The 20,326-nt window shown below is 44.2% G+C and overlaps 1 long non-coding RNA gene across 1 annotated transcript in view; it reads left to right on the plus strand.

The window, feature by feature from the left end:
- Positions 1 to 20,326, plus strand: part of LOC130542795 (uncharacterized) — a 103,016-nt gene that overhangs the window by 5,633 nt on the left and 77,057 nt on the right. The window lies entirely within an intron of this gene.

Consider the following 20,326-nt stretch of genomic DNA (forward strand, 5'->3'; position numbering starts at 1 on the left):
AAGTACAAAGAAATGTAAGGCATCCTTTCCACTGTGGACAGTGTATTTGGTGAAGCCTCAGAAATGCAGAGCTGAGAGAGCTACTCTTCCCTTTGCTGAGAAATGATGCAGGTAGTAGAAAGTGCATTTGCAGTTCAGATGGATCTGGGTTCAAATCTTGGCTCTGTTCCTTTTGGGCTGTGTGGCCTTGGGCTAGTTGTTTAATCTCTCTAAGCCTCAGTTTTCTCATCTGTAAAATAGAAATAATATCAACTGTGCAGGTTCCTTGAGAGGACTGGAAACAAAGTCTGTAATTGCTCATGGGTCCCAGTTTTGTCTGTATCAGTCGATATTGTACCCTCAGCACCAAGCTTAGCATCATGCCTGGTGCGTAGCAGGAAGTCAGCACATATTTGCTGAATGAACAAATGATGGAAGGTATGTAAAGATCCTGGCATACTGGGAACGTTCTATAATCGGTGGCCTTTCTTCGGCACTGCTCTGGGGCTGGTGCAGATCTCTCCCTAGATTTGTGAGAATGTGATCATGAGTGAACAAGCAAAATGCTCAAGCCTCTGGTTGGCAGTAAGCCATAGGGTGGATGTCCTGTCCTGACTCTAGACAGTGTGAATGGCTAAGTGTGGGAGGGGGGCCCTGGGAAGCAGCTCAGACCTGGCCAGAGGCAGGCCACGGACAGTCCTATCCAGGGAGCAGGCAGGTGAGGGGAAGGAATGAGCTGACTTACAGGGGGCTGCGCGTTAGGGGGACAGGATCTCCCACTTATGTCATCTCAGTGACACCTGGCCCTGTCCAGCTTCTTAGGCTCTGTCGTGCGTGTCCACGTGTGCTGGGTGTCTCTGGCTCCCCTTCCTTGCCCACAGCTTAGATTCACCTGGCAGCTGCAGAGACAAAAGCAGGAAGCTGAGGCAATTCACTTCTTCATGAATTCCTGCCTGGATAAACATAAAAAATTGTCATAGACTCTCTTTGGAAAAGTAGTACCTATTTCCTGTTAGAAATCATAGGCAGGGGGCGCCTGGGTGGCACAGCGGTTGGGCGTCTGCCTTCGGCTCAGGACGTGATCCCGGCGTTGTGGGATTGAGCCCCACATCGGGCTCCTCCACTATGAGCCTGCTTCTTCCTCTCCCGCTCCCCCTGCTTGTGTTCCCTCTCTCGCTGGCTGTCTCTCTCTCTGTCAAATAAATAAATAAAATCTTTAAAAAAAAAAAAAGAAAGAAATCATAGCAGGACACCTGGGTGGCTCAGTCAGTTAAGCGTCTGCCTTTGGCTCAGGTTATGATTCCAGGGTCCTGGGATCAAGTCCTGCATCGGGCTCCCTGCTCAGTGGGGAGTCTGCTTCTCCCTCTGCCTCTGCTCCCTGCTTGTGCTCTCTCTGTCTGTCAAATAAACAAATAAAATCTTTAGGAAAAAATCATGAAACAGCACAAAGAAAAAGATCCCTCAGAAATAATTACTTGAAATATTTTGATGTGGTTTCAGGGTGTATTTTTTCTTGCCTGGTTTTTAATATGCACTCTGTCTAGTTTCCTTTTGTTGTTGGGCTTAGAGGACAGCCAGAGCCACTCTTGCAGGGAGAATGCAGCTCTGTGATCGGCGGAACCAGGGAACGAGACACATGGGCAGGCCACAGACAGGCCAGAGACTCGTTAGTGGCTATTTACCACCTTGCCAATGCTCCAGAGGAGAACTTGAGACCATCATCTCCTGGAACAGGCTCCCCAGAGCTTCCTAGCTCAGGATGTGTATAATGAATGTGTGCAGCCTGGGCCAAGTGGGGGGGGGGATGTCCCAAGGGTGGCCTCATCTTTCCATGCCTCTGGGGAGAGCCAGGCATCGTGGGGAGGGTGGGCTAATTTACCATCTCCTCTGCCGGGCTCGCCCAGACAGGAGGCTGCCCCGCCCTGGGGTGGACGGAGTGCACACATGCTGGGCTGCCTGGTGGGGCTGCAGGAGACCGAGTGGCCACTTGTCAGTCCCCTGGTCTAGGGGCAGAAACTGAGGCACAGGGAGAAACTGAGGCCTGCTGCAGGTCCACAGGTGGCTTGTGTGGGAGCAGAGAGAAGTACCCTGACTCTTGATGCCATGCTCTTCCCTCTGGTTGATTCTGATCCGTCAGTTGTGTGGCTTCAAGGCAACTCCCCTTTCTTGGTCCTGAGTGTTCTTGTCTGGAAACTCGGCTGATAGTGCCTGCTTCGTCCTGCGTCAAAGAAACATTCTCAACGCAATACATGACAAAATACAAGATTGGGAGCCAGCAGACCTTGGTTTTAGACCTAACCCTGTGAGATCTTGGGCAAGTCACTTTCCCTGTTTGAGCCTCAGTTTACCCTCTGTAACACGAGGAGATGATAGTGATAATAAGAAGAAAGCTAGCCTCCTTGAACTCTCACTGTGAGCCTGGAAGTGCTCCAAGTGCTAGGGATATTTCTTTGAATCCTCTCAACAATTGTGTGAGGGAGGCACCATTCTCCCCATTTTAAGGATGAAGCAGTTGAGGCGCAGAGTTTAACTTGCCCAAGACCTCACAGCTAGGTGAGAATACCTACTTCATAATAAGACTCGTGGAAGGAATTGTATGGCTGTTTGTAATCATGTTTTCACCTGTGCACCTCCGAGACCCATGTAGACCCACACATATATACTTACCTGATTTACCACTGGCAAAATAATGTTGCGCTTTTTTAAAAAAAAGTCCTGAATTCTAAGTGATGACTATTTGATTTTGTTCACCAAACTTTGACTTGCTGCCGAATGTGGAGAAGCGTGCGAGGCACTGGAGAGGAGAGTACCACGTGCTCCCTGCTGTCATGGAGGTCACAAGCCGGCAGATCACGCAGTCATCCTAGCCAACACGATGGCGGTGACATTCGTTACACGGCATCAAAGTGGGATGTGGGTCTGGGGGTGGTAAGGGCTGAGCTTTGTTGAACGGCAGTTTCCTATGCTGGTCTCTTGGGTCAAACCCAGAAATACTGGGTTTCACCAGGAAAGTGATGGGGCCCAGGCATTTTTAAAAAAGTTCTCCAAGGGGGTTCTGTGGCCCCCCAGGTTGAGAACTGCTGATCCAAGCAGTTGAAGACACCTCTGGACGAGGTAACATTGAAACCAGCGGCTGCTGGGGCTTGCAGATGGTTCCTTCTAACTGGCTGACAGCTTTGCCAGGTGGAAGTTTCTCTCTTCTGCCAGGGAGGGCTGGAGGCCATCCTGAGGCTCCCAGATGAGCTGGACCTCCTGAGAGAAACTTGGCCCTCCAAAATTTGTCTCCTCTCAGCCTCAGGCTTCGGCTGAGAGAGGTGGTTTCCTTGGGAACCTGATGAGCCCACTTCTCTGCTCAGCTGGTGGCTTCTGAGCAGGAGACCCGTGAAGAGGTGAGAGGTTCTCCCTTCATCCATTAGGCAGCTGATGGGGGCCGCTCTCCAGGTGGGCTGCATCCCATGGTCCCCCACGCTGTCACACAGCTGGGCCTCAAAGACACAACCTGAAAAAGCACATTCACAAACAGCTCACAGAATTTGTACATAAACCCTATGAGGTAGACAGTATTGCCCAGCCATGAGACTTCGGGCAAGTTAATTAAACTCTGAGGCTCAGTCTCTTCATGTATGAAATGGGATAATAGTGCATCTTCCACAAAGCTGTTTGATAGAAGAATCAATGGGACAGAGGCCCCCCTTTGATGCAGGCATGTGGGCTGACAGCTGATGCCTACCTCCACGTTCAGCTACGAGATGAAGTCACACCTAGGCCAGGTTTAAGGACGTATCATTAGAAATGTAACCAAGAGGACTCACTGGTGCTGGGGTCCTGAGTGAGGAGCACTTGCTGTGTCCCAGGCAGTGCTCCGTGGGTGCAGGCTCCCCCGCAGGGCGGGTCAGGACCGAGAGTGGCAGCAGAGGTCAACCGTTTGCCCCCTGTGCCAACTGGGAAGGATGGAGTTGACCTTGGCTACGTATTCCCCATAAAAGTTTCTAACCATTTAGGTCCCCACCTCCACAGAAGTAGCGTGGGTCAAGGGGTAAAGAGTCCAGAAGTGTCCCAATGGGGCACTTTTCCTCTATCCAGACCTCTATCCTCTATCCATCTCGAGTGGGGAAGAAGCATCACCCGCCCTCCACACACATTTTACATGTTAAACCCTGGAATTTCCAAATGAAAAGTACATTAAAGATTGTTTCGACCAACCTCATTTGCAGAAGCAGAAGCGAAGGCTCTGTGAGGGAGAGCGACTGCATGAAAGAGCAGAGCTGAGACCAGACTAGGGTCTCCCAGTTCCTGGGCCTGTGTTCATTTCATGTCAGGGGCGGAGGGGGAGGGCTGTTCCCTGCCCTAGAGTGTGAACACCTCCAGCCGGGTCCAGCCCTAGCAAGCACTGTGTAGGGGGGCTCTCCACCCCTCGCCTTGCTGCTTTTCTCTGGTTAGACAGCTCATGAATAAATGAGATAAGCTGCATCCAGGCAGCGTCTGCTCTGTTCATTTATAACATGCATAACTATTCATCAATATATGGCTTTTACTATGTGTCTGTTAAGGAAGTGTCTATTCTTTACATGTACTTGTCCTTATATCGAATGCATAACTGGAGCCAAACAGAAAAAACCAGCCCTGTACCGTCGCTTTCCCACTGGGTCTGACATCTTCCTGTGCGGCTCTGACTTCTGTGAGTCAGGTTTTGCCTTTGGCACCACATCCAGGACAATGCCGCTCCCAGTTTGACTCGGTTCACAGCAGTGCTACCACCTGCCTAATTCTGGCCACGTGGGAGTCTTTCTCATCTGAAAATGTCAGAACTAGAAGAGAACTTCTGTATTATCTGGTCCAGTGATTTTTAAAATTCTCATTTCCTTCGTGAAACTCTTTAAAACAGACTCTCACATGGGATTCTGGAGGTAGAACAGCTTAGGATGAAGCATGGCTGCAGGGCTAGAGGCATACCCACGAGGCTCTCCGCTTGCCCTGTTCCCTCCACCCTTCTCATCCTCCTGGGTTAAGGGGCAAAGTGATGAGCGAAGTGAGTCCCGGAAAGTAAAATCTCATAGTTGGAGAGCTGTCTTCTGAACCTAGATTCTGGAATTCCATAACAAGTGGCTTACAAAAAATAAGACTTGCTTTTTTGTTTTCATTTGTTAAAAATCGGTTATTTTTTGGCATTAAATTAGTGAATAAAACAAACTTTTTCTTTACTAACGGGCTTAGTCTTTTAATTAATTTGTCAAACATTTGTCAATCATGTGATCTTACTAGGTGCTTCAAAATTTATGATTTGAATGCAGACAAACAAAACCAGTCTCTGGTGCTGGTCAAAATCAGAGTGCCTATAGTTAAGGTAAAATTCCATTGTAAGTAGCAGGCATCCCAAGTAGTTACAGCTTAAACACGCTGGAAGTTTCTTTCTCACTGTAAGGTCTGGAGGTAGACAGTTCAGGGCCAGAATGGTGGCTCTGTTCCATAGAGTTCTCTGTAATATCTAGGCCATGGCATCAGACTTCTTGTACCAAGATGGTGGCTAGAGCGCTAGACAGTCGGATGGAGAAAAGGACAAAGAGGAAAGGGGGCAAAGGGCCCAAGCCTGCTTCATTTTAATGGAATTTCCCAAACATTCCAAGAAGAACCCTCTGTTTATATGCCCTGGCTTGCTTGAACTAGTCCTAGATCACTCCTGAGTATATTCCAGGCAGCCATGCGTCCAGCTAAAAATCAAGGATTATACTGTAATAGGGGATGGGGACAGTGAATATTAGGGGACACTCTGCCACAGAGTGAACTTCTCATGTTTATTTTTCCCTCTTCTTTGATTTTCATAACCAGATTTTGAGGGAGCCTGCAGGTATCGAGTGCGTAGGGAATGTGGGGGTGGGGGAAGTAGGATGGACTCCAGAGAGAGGGCCTGGTTGGTAATGGCCGATGGAGGTGGACGTGGGCCGAATGAAGTATGAGTGGTTCAGTGATCTGGAAGTCCATGTCAAGTGCTCACTAAATTTTGTGCCCATGAGGGTTCACCTATCTTATCCCCTAATCAAGGCTGTTTAGGTACATTATTTATTAACTGAACAATAATAATATTGCTTAGTGCAATAGAACATTATCTGACCCTAGATCCTGCTTTTGGGGTAGAGGAGTTTATGGCAAAAAATATTAAAATCAAACTAAGCAAAACAGGAAAATTTATGGGAACATTTAATACTGAGTAGTCAAGGCATGCCAAAGACCAAAAATACATTGCACAAAAGCATGACAAAGCCCATGTGGGAAAAACAAGCTAATGTGAGATGGGGGCGTATGAAACATCATGATTTCATTTGGGAGCTAATGTGGGCAGCTGTGGACAGTCGGGCTGCTTTAAATGATGAATAGAAATTATTGAATTATATTATCAATAATAGGATTTCTTTTTAAAATGTAAGATCAGGTTGTAAAGCGCTTGGGTCTTATCTCTGTGTACAGTGTACGAGGTATGGGCAATTTCCTAGCTGCTAGAGTACATCCCTGCGTCTGAGGTAGGAATGCATTTAATAGACTGCATCAGTGCAGCTTTCTTTGGGGAAATTTCAATTTCACTGCCAGCAATTTACATAGAGAGTCGCAGCTTGAATTCATAGCTCATATCTTGGTTGCTTTGGAGATAGCTTCTCTGTTGGAAAGGCAATTACTATCTGCAGGAGAAGCCTGTCTACCATTAGTCTCCAGTTTTAAATGTTGACAGGTGGAGATGGAAGTGGGGGTGGGGGGTGATTAATAAAAGGCTTGTCTTTCTAGTCCCACAGAAGGAAAGGGTTTAAGAGTTGTGATTTCCCAGTCTCCAGAGATATTTTTTTGCCAGAACATTTCAAGCTTTTGACCAAAATGAGAACATGAGTCTTTTTGTAATTGGGGAGTTTTGTCTCATTTAAGAATATAGGGATGAACATGAAATGACCAAAAGTCAGCCCTTTGAAGTTTTACCAAGCCATGGAAAAGAAACCTAGTGATACTGTCCAACTGGTCTTTAAGCCCTGGAAGTGGATAGCTTTGAAATCTGCAGAGTGGTTTTTGCTCTAATCTTTGTTCTTGGGGAAAATGGAGTCTCATTCTGGTTGTTGATGCTTAGTGTCCCAGCAGCCCACAGCCGTCTTTACGATGGTGTCCATGACGTAGCTTCTCCCCCTCAACAGCTAACGTGTTAAATTGCTAATGTGTTAAATTGTGTAAAATTGTTGTGTCCACATTTTAGAGCATGATTCAGCTAAACAAATGTGTGTTTTACAAGTGACTTATTCTCTGTGAGGCCCTGACGTAGCCCAGAGATTTGTGCATTCAAATCGGAGGCCTGAGCCGAGACCTGCCAGCATTTCCATCTAATTGACTTAGGCATGGGGACCCTGATTCCTTCTTCTTTAATCATCACCTTATATTCAAGGCTAAAAGGCTATAATTATTTGAAGTAGCTGAAATTTGAGTGACCCAGATAATTATCTCAGCAAGATGGGCTTAAAGTTTATTGACACAAATGCCAGTTTCATTAAAGGTTTGGTACAAAAGGCAAGTCCATGAGACAGCTGGTTGGCCGAGGTGAACTGACAGTGAATGGCACCAAAGACATAGGAATCACCAGGGACTTTGAGGTAATTATGATCATTTCCATAATTCAGTTAGCAGAGGATTATGGGAGGCCAGGAAAACCTTTATTGCTGCTTAGAATCAGAAGGCTTCTTCCCTCATCATTCCTCAATGTGGAATCCAGAGTGCCCTGGCTCAAACTCCACACAGGCATCTGCTTAGTCTAAAAACTGCCTGGTGAGTCAAAATAAATGAAAACTGTATTGGTCCCTAGGTTGTGGGTAGCCAAAGCTAATACTATGATAATAGTAAATTTTGCACAGGTATAGATTTTTAAGTCTTACCTTATCCATCTATTTCTTTTGTATGTTTAATGGATAAAGATAAGCACAATACCTACCTAAAAATAGCATATTTTATTATTTCACAGTTTCTGTGGGTCAGGAATCCAGGCATGAGTTAATTGGGGACTCTGCTTCAAGATTTCTCATGAGACTGTAATTAATACACCATCAGAGCTGAGGTCTCATCTGAAAGCTTGAAGGGGGAAGAATCCACTTCTAAGCTCACAAGTCTTATGTGTTTTTCTCTTTTCCATCACCAGGTACTATGCTTTGTATATGCAGTAGGTGCTTGTTAAGAAAAATGGGGATTTTGACTTCCAAACACAGAAATATATGGATGGGTAACTAAGAATGAGTAACGCCACTATCTTGGGCTTGACTTCCTCTTTGAGGGAATGCATGGGGATAGAGGTAATAATGTTCCAATCTGAGTGGACTGTAGCTGGGTTTGTGAATATGAACCTGGACCGATTATACTTTAGAGTGAAAAAGTATAAATAAAAATGATAATAGCTCCTGTTCCTCAAGCACTATGCCTGGTACTGTGGTGAGCAGATGAGAAAGCAGAGGCCTAGAACGGTTAGTATCTTGCCCAAGAGTCATGAAGGTAGTAAAAGAGCGGGGAAATCATATTCTATTGATGCCAAAGTGCATGTTTCCATCCACTCTGCTTTACAGCCTCTGATAGGTGGCACTGTGGATAGGGCACAGAGCAGTTTAGCTCTGTGGGGAGTGCGGTATACTGCTGCCTTAATTTTAGGGTTCCTTTGTTCAAGGGAAGAGTTAAGAAGGGATAAAAACTCTCACAGCAAGGCACAGTTAAAATTGCTTTCCTTTTTATAAAGGCCAATTTTAACAGCAAACAAGTAATAAATCAATGTCTAACCTCTAGCATAGTTTAGCAGCTAGGGTCAGGGAGAGGAGGCAATGATCATTCATAGTCAGCAGTAGTGTCTGGAGACCAGGAGTAAGGCTGGTGTTCTGGGGTGTCTGTCTGGGGGCGGGGATCAGTTGAGCATGAGGTGATGGAACAGAGCATGAAGCCAGTTGCACGCATATAAGTTGTGTTCCTTGTCAGCTGTCCCCTTGGCCTCTAGCCGGGGCAGGATTTTCTCCCTCAAGTCAGGTTATTGTGCCCTTGTGGTTTGGGGGCCTCAAGGTCCCAACCATTAACGTAATAATCACATTGCTCTGGGCAGATTTCTGCCCAGTGTCCTCTGTGTTATATTGCAAAGACAAATCAGAAACACATTCATCAGTCAGAACAAGTTAGCCACCAGTCATTTTAACTAGTAAAAATAACTTCACAATTTATATTTCTGTATAGTATACTCAGACATGCACAGACATATGCCCTTAAATACAGACACTGAGGAAGTGACAGTCACTATGTGGTGTTTTATCAAGGGAAGGAACAAGGCTATGGTTTTCTCCCCCAAAGTTCAGACCTACCATTTACTATATATGCTTACTATAGTGGCTCTTACTCCATTACTTACTACACTTATAAGCTAGAATGTTTGATGGTTTCTTTTAACTTCTTAAATAGTGCCAGGATGTGTCACTAATGGATCAGAAGTGTTATGTTCCATCCCAGATTTCCTACTCTTCCTTCCCTCCTGATAGACACTGCCATCCTACACTTCCCCATCTGGGTACCATTAACATTAGGTCAAGATGCAGAGGTACAGAGACCTACTTACCCCTTTTCTGAGTGCCACTGACTCTGGACACTCTACAACTGCCCGGGTTTGCCGATGCTATTTGACTGGAACAAAGTACTAAAGAACAAGTATGTACCAGAGAAGAAATGATTGTACATACCCAGGCAGACCAAAGAGTCTGAAGTGAGTATGAAGTAAGGTGATTTGTAGGAGGAAATCTCAGAATGCAGAAAAGTGACGGTTGAAAAAGGAGGGAAACATGAAACTACTAGCTTTGCAGTCGTTTTCAAATTTTGTAGTATAATCAAATAGTTTTACTGGTTTTAAAAAATTCTAATATCTAGGTCACAGCTCAGAGCAATTAAATAGAATATGTGAGGGTAGCACTCAGGCAAAAGTATACTTTAGGAATGCCCGGTTACCTTATACTGATGACCTAAAAGGAGAGGAGGCCTGCCATTTCCAGGTATAAGCACTGTCAGTTTTCTGTCACTGCATAATAACATTATCACGAATGTAGTGGCTTAAATAACACACATTTGTTATCTCACAGTTTCTGTGGGTCAGGAACGCAGGCATGGCTTAATTGGGGGCTCTGCTTTAAGATCTCTCATGAGGCTGTAATTAATGTGTCCGTCAGGACTGAGGTTTCATCCGAAAGCTTGCATGGGGAAGGATCCACTTCCAAGCTCACAGTTGCTGGCAGGACTTAGTTCTCTGTGGCTTAGGACCCAGTGGTGATTAGTAGAACTGGAAATAAAAACAAGAAATTCAGTCCAGGTTATTTCTCTTTAATATTTGATTTATTATGAAATATTTAAAAATCATGAAATGACTGCATAAAATAGTTTAACAATCACCCTTGTATACCATCCAGCTTTTTAAGCAGTTTGCCATATTCCAGGAATGTTTTCACTTCACTCTATTTCTTTTAATAAGGAAGCAGTTATGTGAAAGAAAATGATGATCTTGTTGTGGTAGGTAACAGGGCAAGTTTGTTTGTCTTTACCTCTTTTCTTTCTACAGTTAGGATGGGAGGCAAAGATTCTATTCAAGCATGACTCATGGCATGATGCATGTTAATACATGTAGCTAGCGAGGCTGAGGCTGGAAGACTCACAGGAGGGGTGGAGGGTGATCATTTTTCCAAAAGCCTCAAAAGGGGAGCAAGGTGCTCACCAGCAGGTGTGTAGTAGGAGGACAGATGGTCTTACATTTGGACCACCATCCACGAAGACATGTTGAACATAAACCTGAGAGTATGCCTAGCCCAACAGGTACCCAAAGTTACTACCTGTGGAAAGTGGTGAGCAGAATTCACTAATCCAGCTTGCCTGGAATTTCTGGGGTGGATCTCTGCTCCCATCTCCTGTTTTTGGCCCAAGTAATTAACTAGGTGTTGAATTCCGTATGGGAAGTTAAGGTCAAACCATGAAGATTACAGTATGGGAAGTTAAGGTCAAACCACAAAGATTATAAAAGTGTTTGCAGAGTTTAGGGATCTGCATTATCCTTGTTAGGGTTTCAAGCAGTTTTGGGAAAGGGTGCTAAGTAAATCATAGGGTCTTCAGGTTCCAGGCTCAGGGCAAGGACAGTAGATTGGAGGAACAAGTGAGGTTTCAGGAAGGCCAGCCACAGTAAGGCCCAACAGGCTTTGGTAGATATGTCCTCTTCACTGCTTAAGTGTTTGGCACTTATTTATTTTAGATATGCTCATCCCATAGTTCTCTGCATTTCTTTCACATTCAGTTAAAAAAAAATCTCACTTATGTCCAAAATACTTATAAGAATATTTAAACCTGCTTCACTGATCCAGGAAATGGTGCCTGGTAAAAACTAAAAATAAACCAGAAAGGCTCAAGCAAGGTTTCAATGGCAGAATCCAAGGAGTTCGAGGGATTTCTAAACTTGGCCAAAGGCTTTCCTGATTTTCTATTTCAAGTTCATCCACGTGTGGATTTTCAAAATCTGAAGATCATTTCTTCCTTTTCCTGATGTTGAAAATAGAAGAACCCTGGCTTAACTTTGGAGCAGATTGCAATTTACATTTTGGTCCTTCTGTGATGTGATGATGAATGAGGCAGTAAAGGGCTTGGCCATCAGAGTTAGACAGCCTGCATTCAGATCCCAGCTGCCACTGAGTGTCTGTGAGACATTGGACAGGTCACTTGTCCTCTCTCAGTCTGTCATTTTGTCTGCAAAGTCTGAGGATTAAATGAGATAATATGTGAATTTAATATGGGTCCTAGAACATAGTAAGTGTTCAGTAAACAGTAGCTCTTACTCTATTCCTATTGTAATAAACATAACCATCTTTTGACTTTCTGTAATGGTCCTGGAAATGAAGCATTGTTATTCTAGATTTGAGGAGGAATAGGGGGTATAAATATATATATCTTCTGTGTCAGAGACTGCTAACTGTTGACTGACTTGTTTCCTCATATTCCTGGGCATTCAGCTAAGACCACATTCCCCAGCCTCCCTTGCAATTTGGTGATGCCATGCAACTAAATTCTAGCCAACTGAATGTGAACAGAAGTCATATGTCCCATTTCTAGGACTGGTCTACAGATACCTCCCATAAACACTTCTCCATGCTCTTTACCTTGGGCTAGAGATGGTTATGATGACCTTAGAAACCATATAATGAAGGTGGCAGAGTTACTGTTGGTCTGAGACTTTGAATGACGGCTGAAATGGAGACAAGCCAGCCTCCACTGAGGAGGAATGCCCACCTTATTTGCTTTGAGATAAATAAACCTCTGTTGTGTTTGAACCATTTTGTATTTTCTTATTTGTTAAAGCAGCTAGTTCCAAATGCCTAGCACTGTCTTGATTACCACCTTCCCTGACTAATACTCCTTTCTTGATTCCTATTTCCTATTTGAAATTCCTGAATTAAGTAAAAGAGTTGCAGTATAAATGTTGTTGAGGGACCCCACTAACCAAAATGTACATCTAGGAGCTTCTATTGATTTTATGGATCACTTCTGCCTTTTATTTTCTAAAACTTCTTGGGAAGTAAGCCTCGTTAAGACAGAATTGTGAGAATGGATGTGGGAGGGCTCAGATTACTTGGATTTTACTGTTCTTGCCATCAGAACCTTAACTGTAACAAGTAGTGTTCACCTAGCCATGTACCTTCCTTTGAACATACTCAAAAGGTTTCATGAAAATAAAGCATATTAGGAATGACTGAAATCATTACTAGAAATTAGATACAATTTGGCACACACGGTTAATTGCAAGAACTTTAAAGAACATGCAATGAGTTTACATATCAGTCTCCAGTTCCTGCTCACCACAGAACATTCAATCACCCTTAACAAATGAGGTCGAGGAAGAAGTCTCTGCTCTGAGGTAATCTGCATCCTCTTCTGTGGGTCCCCTGTTGCTCTTGTCCCCAGGTCACTTGGTGCCAGAACCAACTGGCACCTGTATCCTACCTCCCCATATCCCTTCCTTTCTCTCTCTCTCTCCTTTCTGTCTTCCCCTTCCCCTCCTTTTCTTCCTTCCTTCCCCCCCCCCAGCTTCCCTTTCTTTTCATGTAAACTTACTTTATATAGTGAATCTTACTAATGAATGTTTCCAGACAGCTCCGCTTTTTGCCAATGTACCCGGCAAATGTTGGCTGCTTCCTTTACCTGTTGGTAAAATGGTTGACTGTTAATGAAAATGACTCACTTACCAGAGCTCTCTGGCTGCTCTATCTGTGCAGTAGTGATAAGAATAAAATTTTAAGCCTCCACTTTGAAAAAGAATGTCACGTCTTGCTTGTAGTCTGAAAAAAAGTTCCACACTTAGCACCTTGATACTTCCTTAACTATGTGTCACTTCATTAGCCATCCCTCCAGCAACAGACACTGAAAAAATTACATTCCAGGCCTTGTTTTTCATACAATAGGGCTTGGCTGCAAGCTCCATTCTGGGATTCTATTCTAAGGGCTTACCATCAAAGAAGTCATTATGTAAATACAAGATGTGACCGTAACCCAAAATTCCTTATTGGGTTTCCTAAATGTAGGAAGGCTTCCCCATAAGGGATCTGAGAAAAGTTCTGGCAATCTGGAAACAGGAGTCAGGAGGTATACTATGGGGTTGTTGGAGTTGAGGGAAGGATCCATCAAGTAAACTAGATGTTATGTAGCTCATAAATAGATGTGTAGATGGACAGAGAAGGCCCTGGATTGTCAGTGGGCCAGTGTTGTTAGTCAAAAAGAACAGAACCATAATTATAGATATAGTCTCCCAGGACTCACACTGTAGTTACAAAGATTAAATGTTATTTCAAAAGAAAGGAATTTGTCTGAGGGAGAATTCCAAAATCCCATAGCCTTCGTATTCCAAAAATATTTTCTCATGAAGAGAATTCCAAGATACATTGTAAAACAGAGATTTCTAATTTGTAGATCCTTATTAGGAAAACTCTCTCTGAAATTATGATATGACAACAATAAATTTGAACAGGTAATGAATAATTAATTGAATACAAGTCTTAAATTAGAACTCCACTTAAGGCATATTCAGTCCATTTTGTTCTGGAACTTTTGACTATTTGCAGCAGTTTCATACTGCACTAAATTGGATGTGAAATCTTTAAAGAATTCTCCATGGAATGGGAAGAATAGTCCCTATCTGGGCATATATCTTCCTAAGGAAAGAAGAGAAAGGAATCTAGGTTGAACAGTTGATACGCAGTAGGTGCTTTACAGCTATATTATTTACTCATTGATATATTTCTTACTCTCAGAACTCAGCATTAGTCTTATTATCCCCATTTTGCATTTGTAGGTAAGCACCTTGAATAACTCAACTCTTAAGTGGAAGACAGTACTTCATTGAAGGTCTCCCAGGCTCCAAACTCATGTGTTTCTACTATCCAATGCCCTGATATTTATTAGAGTTTGTGCATACCAAGTTCTTGTCTAACTGAATGGGGATGATTTAAGAAGACCAATAATGTAAGAATGACTATTCTAATGTCAGCATGAAATTCTAGTTCTATAATTGGGCCCTACAACTTTCTCTTTTTTTTTTTTTTTAAGATTTTTTTATTTATTTGACAGAGATAGAGACAGCCAGTGAGAGAGGGAACACAAGCAGGGGGAGTGGGAGAGGAAGAAGCAGGCTCATAGCGGAAGAGCCTGATGTGGGGCTCGATCCCATAACACCTGAGCCGAAGGCAGACGCTTAACCGCTGTGCCACCCAGGCGCCCCCTACAACTTTCTCTTTTAATACTCAAGTAAGGGTCTTTTTTCTTCCAATGTTCAACTCCTTCTGACACAGGCTGAAATACCCCTTCGAAATTAGTAGAGTTTCAATTCATAGTGATGTGGGTATGCAGAGAAATGGGTAGGCTTTGATTTGCAATACATTTCAACCATCAAAGCTTACTTTATTCTTCTTTCTTTGACCTCCAATGAAGTGATTGTCCAACTGTGGTGTACATAAGAAACATCTGACGAAATTGTTTAAAAATGAAAGCCTTGGTGGGCGCCTGGGTGGCTCAGTTGATCAAGTGTCGGACACTTGGTTTTGGCTCAGGTCATGATCTCAGGGTTGTGAGATCATGCCACATTGGGCACTGTGCTGGGCATGGAGCCTCTTTAAGATTCTTTCTCTCTCCCTCTGCACCTTCACCCTCCTCTCCCTCTCTAAAAGAAAAAAAGAGAGAAAAGAAAAGAAAAAGAATGCCTTGGCTTCCACCTAGTGATTTAGGGGGTCCACGGTGAGGCCAAGAGTCTGCATTTTTCACAAACAGTCCAGGTGGTCAGGGAAATTTGAGTTTTTAAGTACCTTAATTTTCCTAGTTACTCTGATCTTCCTTTATTGTTTTGTGTTTTGAAGTCTCACAACCCTTTGGGGTTGGGATTTTTTTTATAAGCCATGCTCTTTGGTTCTCTGCCCTTCTAGAACTGCACTGTGAGTGTATGGCCTGGGCTTATGAAGGCTCAGCGCTAAAGCCAGAAAAACAGAGGTAAGATCTCATAGCCAGACGCTCTAAGACGGAAAATACCTCCGTTAGGAGAGACGGAAGAGGCTGCTAAATAAAATATTAGTGGTGATACATTATTCTGTTGAAGATAAAATGGGCATATAGTCAAAGACAAACTCAGAGGAGTGACCTAAACCTGAAGGGATCATGCCAGAAAGGTGAGATCCCAGAGCAAGCTGAGGCTCATGGAAAATGCTGAGGGCAAAGCAAGGGTTTTTTGGAAGCTACGCAGTGATCAAAAACAATGAAGAAATGAAGGCCAGGAGCGGATGATGTAATGTTAAGAGATGACAGGGCAAGCAGCACTGCTTATTTCCTGTTTTTCTTCCCTGCTTCTGCAGGGACAAGGATCTCCAAGCCGAAAATTTGCAGAATAAACATGACTTAGAGGAAACACCGTCCAAAGATAGGAGAGGGGGTGGGAAAGAAGACCCTACCGGCACAAAGTGAATGCAACTTTTAGGACCAGTTGAGTCATATCACAGGGCTCCAAAAATTGGCTTTGGAGTCACAAACCTGTTCTTGGTTCTCTTTAAAGAGAAAGAGGTTCCAAATGACTACAGGCAAGAAAAGCTGTTTTTTCCTGATGCTTGTTTCTAGAAACCACCCCCTGCAAAATCCTAGGAGAGAGAACAAATCAGACAATTTGGCAAAACTTAGAGAAAAGAGTGGTGGTCACCAGGGGCTGGCACAGGCTCTGCAGAAATACATGATGTAGGTCAGATTCTTGTACTGGGAGCATCTGCTCAGTGAGCCACTTTTAAGGAAGGAGGACCCCACCCTTGGAAAGAAGCCTTTTCAGAAATCCAACCACTTAGATCAGCCTCTGGACCCAGGTGGTTTCTCTTGCTCTCCATTCCTCTTTTACCGCATGTAGATTCACATCATTCCTATGTATTCCATAGAAGTTGCCATGGGGACAAGTTTCCATCTGGCTGCAGATCCTGGCGCTGAGATCTGTCTTGTCTCCTTGGTTTGCATTGTGCGTTCAGCTCCGTGTCTCTGACTTCAGTTTCCCATTTGACTCCACCTTCTCAAACAGGATGCCACTGCCTAACCAGTCCATACCCTGATGTCTCAGCCAGCTTTCCCAGCTCAGTTCTTACTTCTGGACTGCCATCCCCTGCTCCAAAAAATAAGCACCTCGCAAAGTTCCTCACGTTATCCTGTATCAAAGATTTAAATGATGGCTCGCTGGTCCTAAGCTTAGATGAATGCCTAGCTGCCTGGGTGATCGTGCCTGAGACTATGCTTTTACGGACGCATATCTCTGATAGATAATGAAAAATTGACGGCCATGCTAGTCAATATTTTTATTAAAATATTAATAAAACATGAATTATGGGTGAAGACACAGAAGGTTGGATTTTCAAGTATAGTGATTATATAGATCTTGGATGTGAATATATTGGAAGGGGAAACTGAGATTCACAAATACAGAAACACTCAGCAGAGACAAATGTAAAGTCTGGTCCTTAGGTTAAAAAAGAAAAAATCAACTGCACATGCCTGGCCTTGTGACCATTGACCACATTAACAGGAGTTAATGTGAAAATCACCTTAATGCTTCCGTTAACTATAAGCTCACTGTGGGGTCACAGATATGATGTGCCTACCAGGAAGCTAATGTCTTTATCAGCTGTGTTCATAAAAATATAGACTCAGTATTAAGAGAAGTAATTATCCCATCAGTGAAGGACATGGGGACAAATCCTAATGTCCCAATGATGACACAAACCTGAAGGAATTATATAAGGGCAATTATGTCATAGGATGAGCTGAGGCTTGCAAAAATTTACTTGTCTGGGCTGTTGATCACATAGGCTGCTGGAATTAATTGCAATAGAGGAATGGTAAAAATAAATAAATAACATGTGGATTTCATTCTAAGTATATTTCTTTTAAAGGGACACTGGCAAAGATACATGTCCGGGCTAGTGCTGTGTTTGCAAGTCATATCCCAGGATTGATATTCAGTCTGTGTGATATTTGGCTATTTAGCCTGTGGAAGTGAAGAACTGAGAGACATGATAATGCATCAGATGTTTTGATGGGCTCCCATACAGAAGGAGAGTTGGTTTCATTCTCACAGCAGTAGATGTGGGACCCAAGGGTAGAAGCTGTCAGGCTCTAAGCGCAAACACTTCTGACCTGTGGGTGCATCTGCAATGCCTTGTGAGCTGGTGAGAACTCAGGTAGAGGCCGTGGGCTGCTGGTGAGGTGTTTCCTTTCTTGTGTCTCCCAGTCTAGCGCTCTCTGTTTTGGAGGAACGGGGTCCTGAGTAGCCTGTGAATCTCTCCAGGTGTTTCCCTTGGGGGGATCGCTCAGTGTTGACAGCAGGAGTGCTTCTGCAAGTAGAGCCTGAGGGCATGGGGGAGGGAGGTGGGTCCCTCGGGCAGGCTCAAGGACCTCTTGAAGGCAGTGCCTAGTGTCATCCATTTTTAGCTTGGACCCTTGGAGCCCGCCGGCCTGGAGCTGGGGGATGGGTGTTTGGCTCTGCTCAGGCTCCACTCAGAGGAAGGGCCTGCTAGGAAGCAGTGTGCCCAAGAATGCAGACGATTTCCTGGCAACAGCATCTCCCCTGCTCAGCCAAAGGTCTGATGAAGAAGAGATGTGGTGTGTGGGGAGAGTAGGAGAAAGACAGAGAGTTGGCGAGAGAAGGGATGGAGGGAAAAAGGGAGGAGGGAGGGAAAAAGGGCCCGTTTATGCTTTCCTCTGGCATTTGGCAACTGCTAGCATCTGAAGTGCCACCAATTTCTGAGTCGGTAAGAGTCTGACGTGAAGGAATGGCCCAAAAAAAGGAAAAAAGTGAGTTTGTTATACCATCCAGATCCCGCCTTGATCTTCCCAGCTGGTGATGTTACCAGTAAGAGGAGAGGGACCTCTGGGGAAGGAGATGCTGACCACCAGGACCTCTGTAAGGATTTACTTCGAGGCCACGATAGTCTTACCTTAATGCAGAGGTCTCAGTGGGGGGGAAGGGGGAGGGGCAGAGAAAGATCATCCCCCCTGGGATATTTGCAATGTCTGGAGACATTTTTCGTTGTCACATCATGGGGAAGGAGGTCCGTTTGGCATCCAGTGGGCAGAGGCCAGGGATGCTGCTAAAATTCCTATATGGTGCAGGACGGCCCCCATAACAAAGATTTGTCCAGCCCAAAACATCAGTGGTGCTGAGGTTGGGCAACCATGCCTGAAAGGGATTTAACACCGCAGGCCTCTGTGCCCAGGGCCACCCATTGGAGCCAACAGCTTTTCATAGCTTTCTGCTCTTACAGCTGAGGGATTCGAGGCTCAGAGAGTAAAGAGACTTGTCCAGGGACTCCGGCCTTGGATTGAGATGAGTAAGAGCCTTGGGGTAAGACAGAATAGTTTTAAATCCCAGTTCAGTAAGTTAATATCTGTGCAGCTTGGACAAGTTACTTCACCTCTAAGAGCCTTTATTATTTTTTTTTACTTGTTAATGGGCATCATGTAAAAACTCCCTTACAGTATCATTTTAAGGAATATGTGAGATAATGCATGTAAAGTGCTTCACATAGCATGTGACATGTAATAAATGGCCCCTCTATTTATGAGTAGCAGAGCTAGAGCTAAAATCTTGGCTCCCATGCCCAAGGTCTGTTCTCTTTCCATTGTATGGCTTTAATGAGTCCCAACCAAGGCTGGCCATCAGTTCTGAAAGGTTTGCGGTCCAGTGGTTGTGAGTTCTACTTGACCCAAGTGAGCTGGATTCAGAGCCCAGCTCTGCCACTTTCAAGCTGAGAAATTACTTCATTTCCCTCTAGGCCTCAGTTTCCTCATCTATAACATGGGACCAGGCTAATACCGGCTTCATAGGCTTGTTGTGAGATTTAAAATGAGAATTCGTATTAAACACTTTACCCCAGAGTGTAGAATATAGTAAGGAATCATTGTATATTAGTTGTAGTTAATTTTTATGGCAGGTTGTCTTTCCCCAAAATGGCTGCTGTAGTGTTTCTTATTCAGTGTGCTCTTCTTCTGGTGCAATAGTAATTCCCTGTCTACAACAGGTGGGTCTGTTTTTTCATGAATGTGGGTGGACCTATGGCTCTGCAGGGAGTGATACTTTGTGACTTCTGAGGCTAGGCCATAAGCGATACAGCTTTGGCTTGCTTCTCTTGGGATGCTCACGCTGAGAACCCAGCCTCCACGCTGTCAGGAAGCCCAAGTCACCCCATGGAAAGGGCCACTTGAGGAGGAACGGACAGACTGTGTGAACCTTGCCAGACATCTGAATGAGTCATGTAGGAGTGGAACCTCCAGTTCTGGTGAAGCTGCCCAGTTGATACTGAATGGAGAGAAATGAGCTGGCTTCACTGAATCCTGTCCAAATTACAGAATCATGGGCAAAAATCAATGATCAGTGTCATTTGAAACCATTGAATTTGGGGGACAGCTTCTTATTTAGCAAGAGTAACCGGAACAATATTATTTTTACTAATTTCCAAAAAAGAAATTTTCCTTCTGCTCATTTCACTTTCTCAGTCCCAACATCAACACCAGGAAGAAAGGTAGACATAGCAGGAACTGTTGCTGCTTCTCCCCAAACCGGTGCTTCTCCTGGTTATCTGGAGAAGATGATCATATGGCAGCACCCGTTGTAACTGTGATATATGGACAGTGAGGAACCCAAGGGTTTATATGGGGACACAATTGGACAAATCTCTTTTGGGAACAGACCAATTCCAGGGCCCGATTGTCATCTGTTAGCTTGTAGACAAGGGTTCCTAAGAGCACATACTCATATTATTCTTTCCTTCCTTCT

This window comes from Ursus arctos, unplaced genomic scaffold (genome assembly GCF_023065955.2).
Source record: "Ursus arctos isolate Adak ecotype North America unplaced genomic scaffold, UrsArc2.0 scaffold_5, whole genome shotgun sequence".
Lineage (NCBI taxonomy): Eukaryota > Metazoa > Chordata > Mammalia > Carnivora > Ursidae > Ursus > Ursus arctos.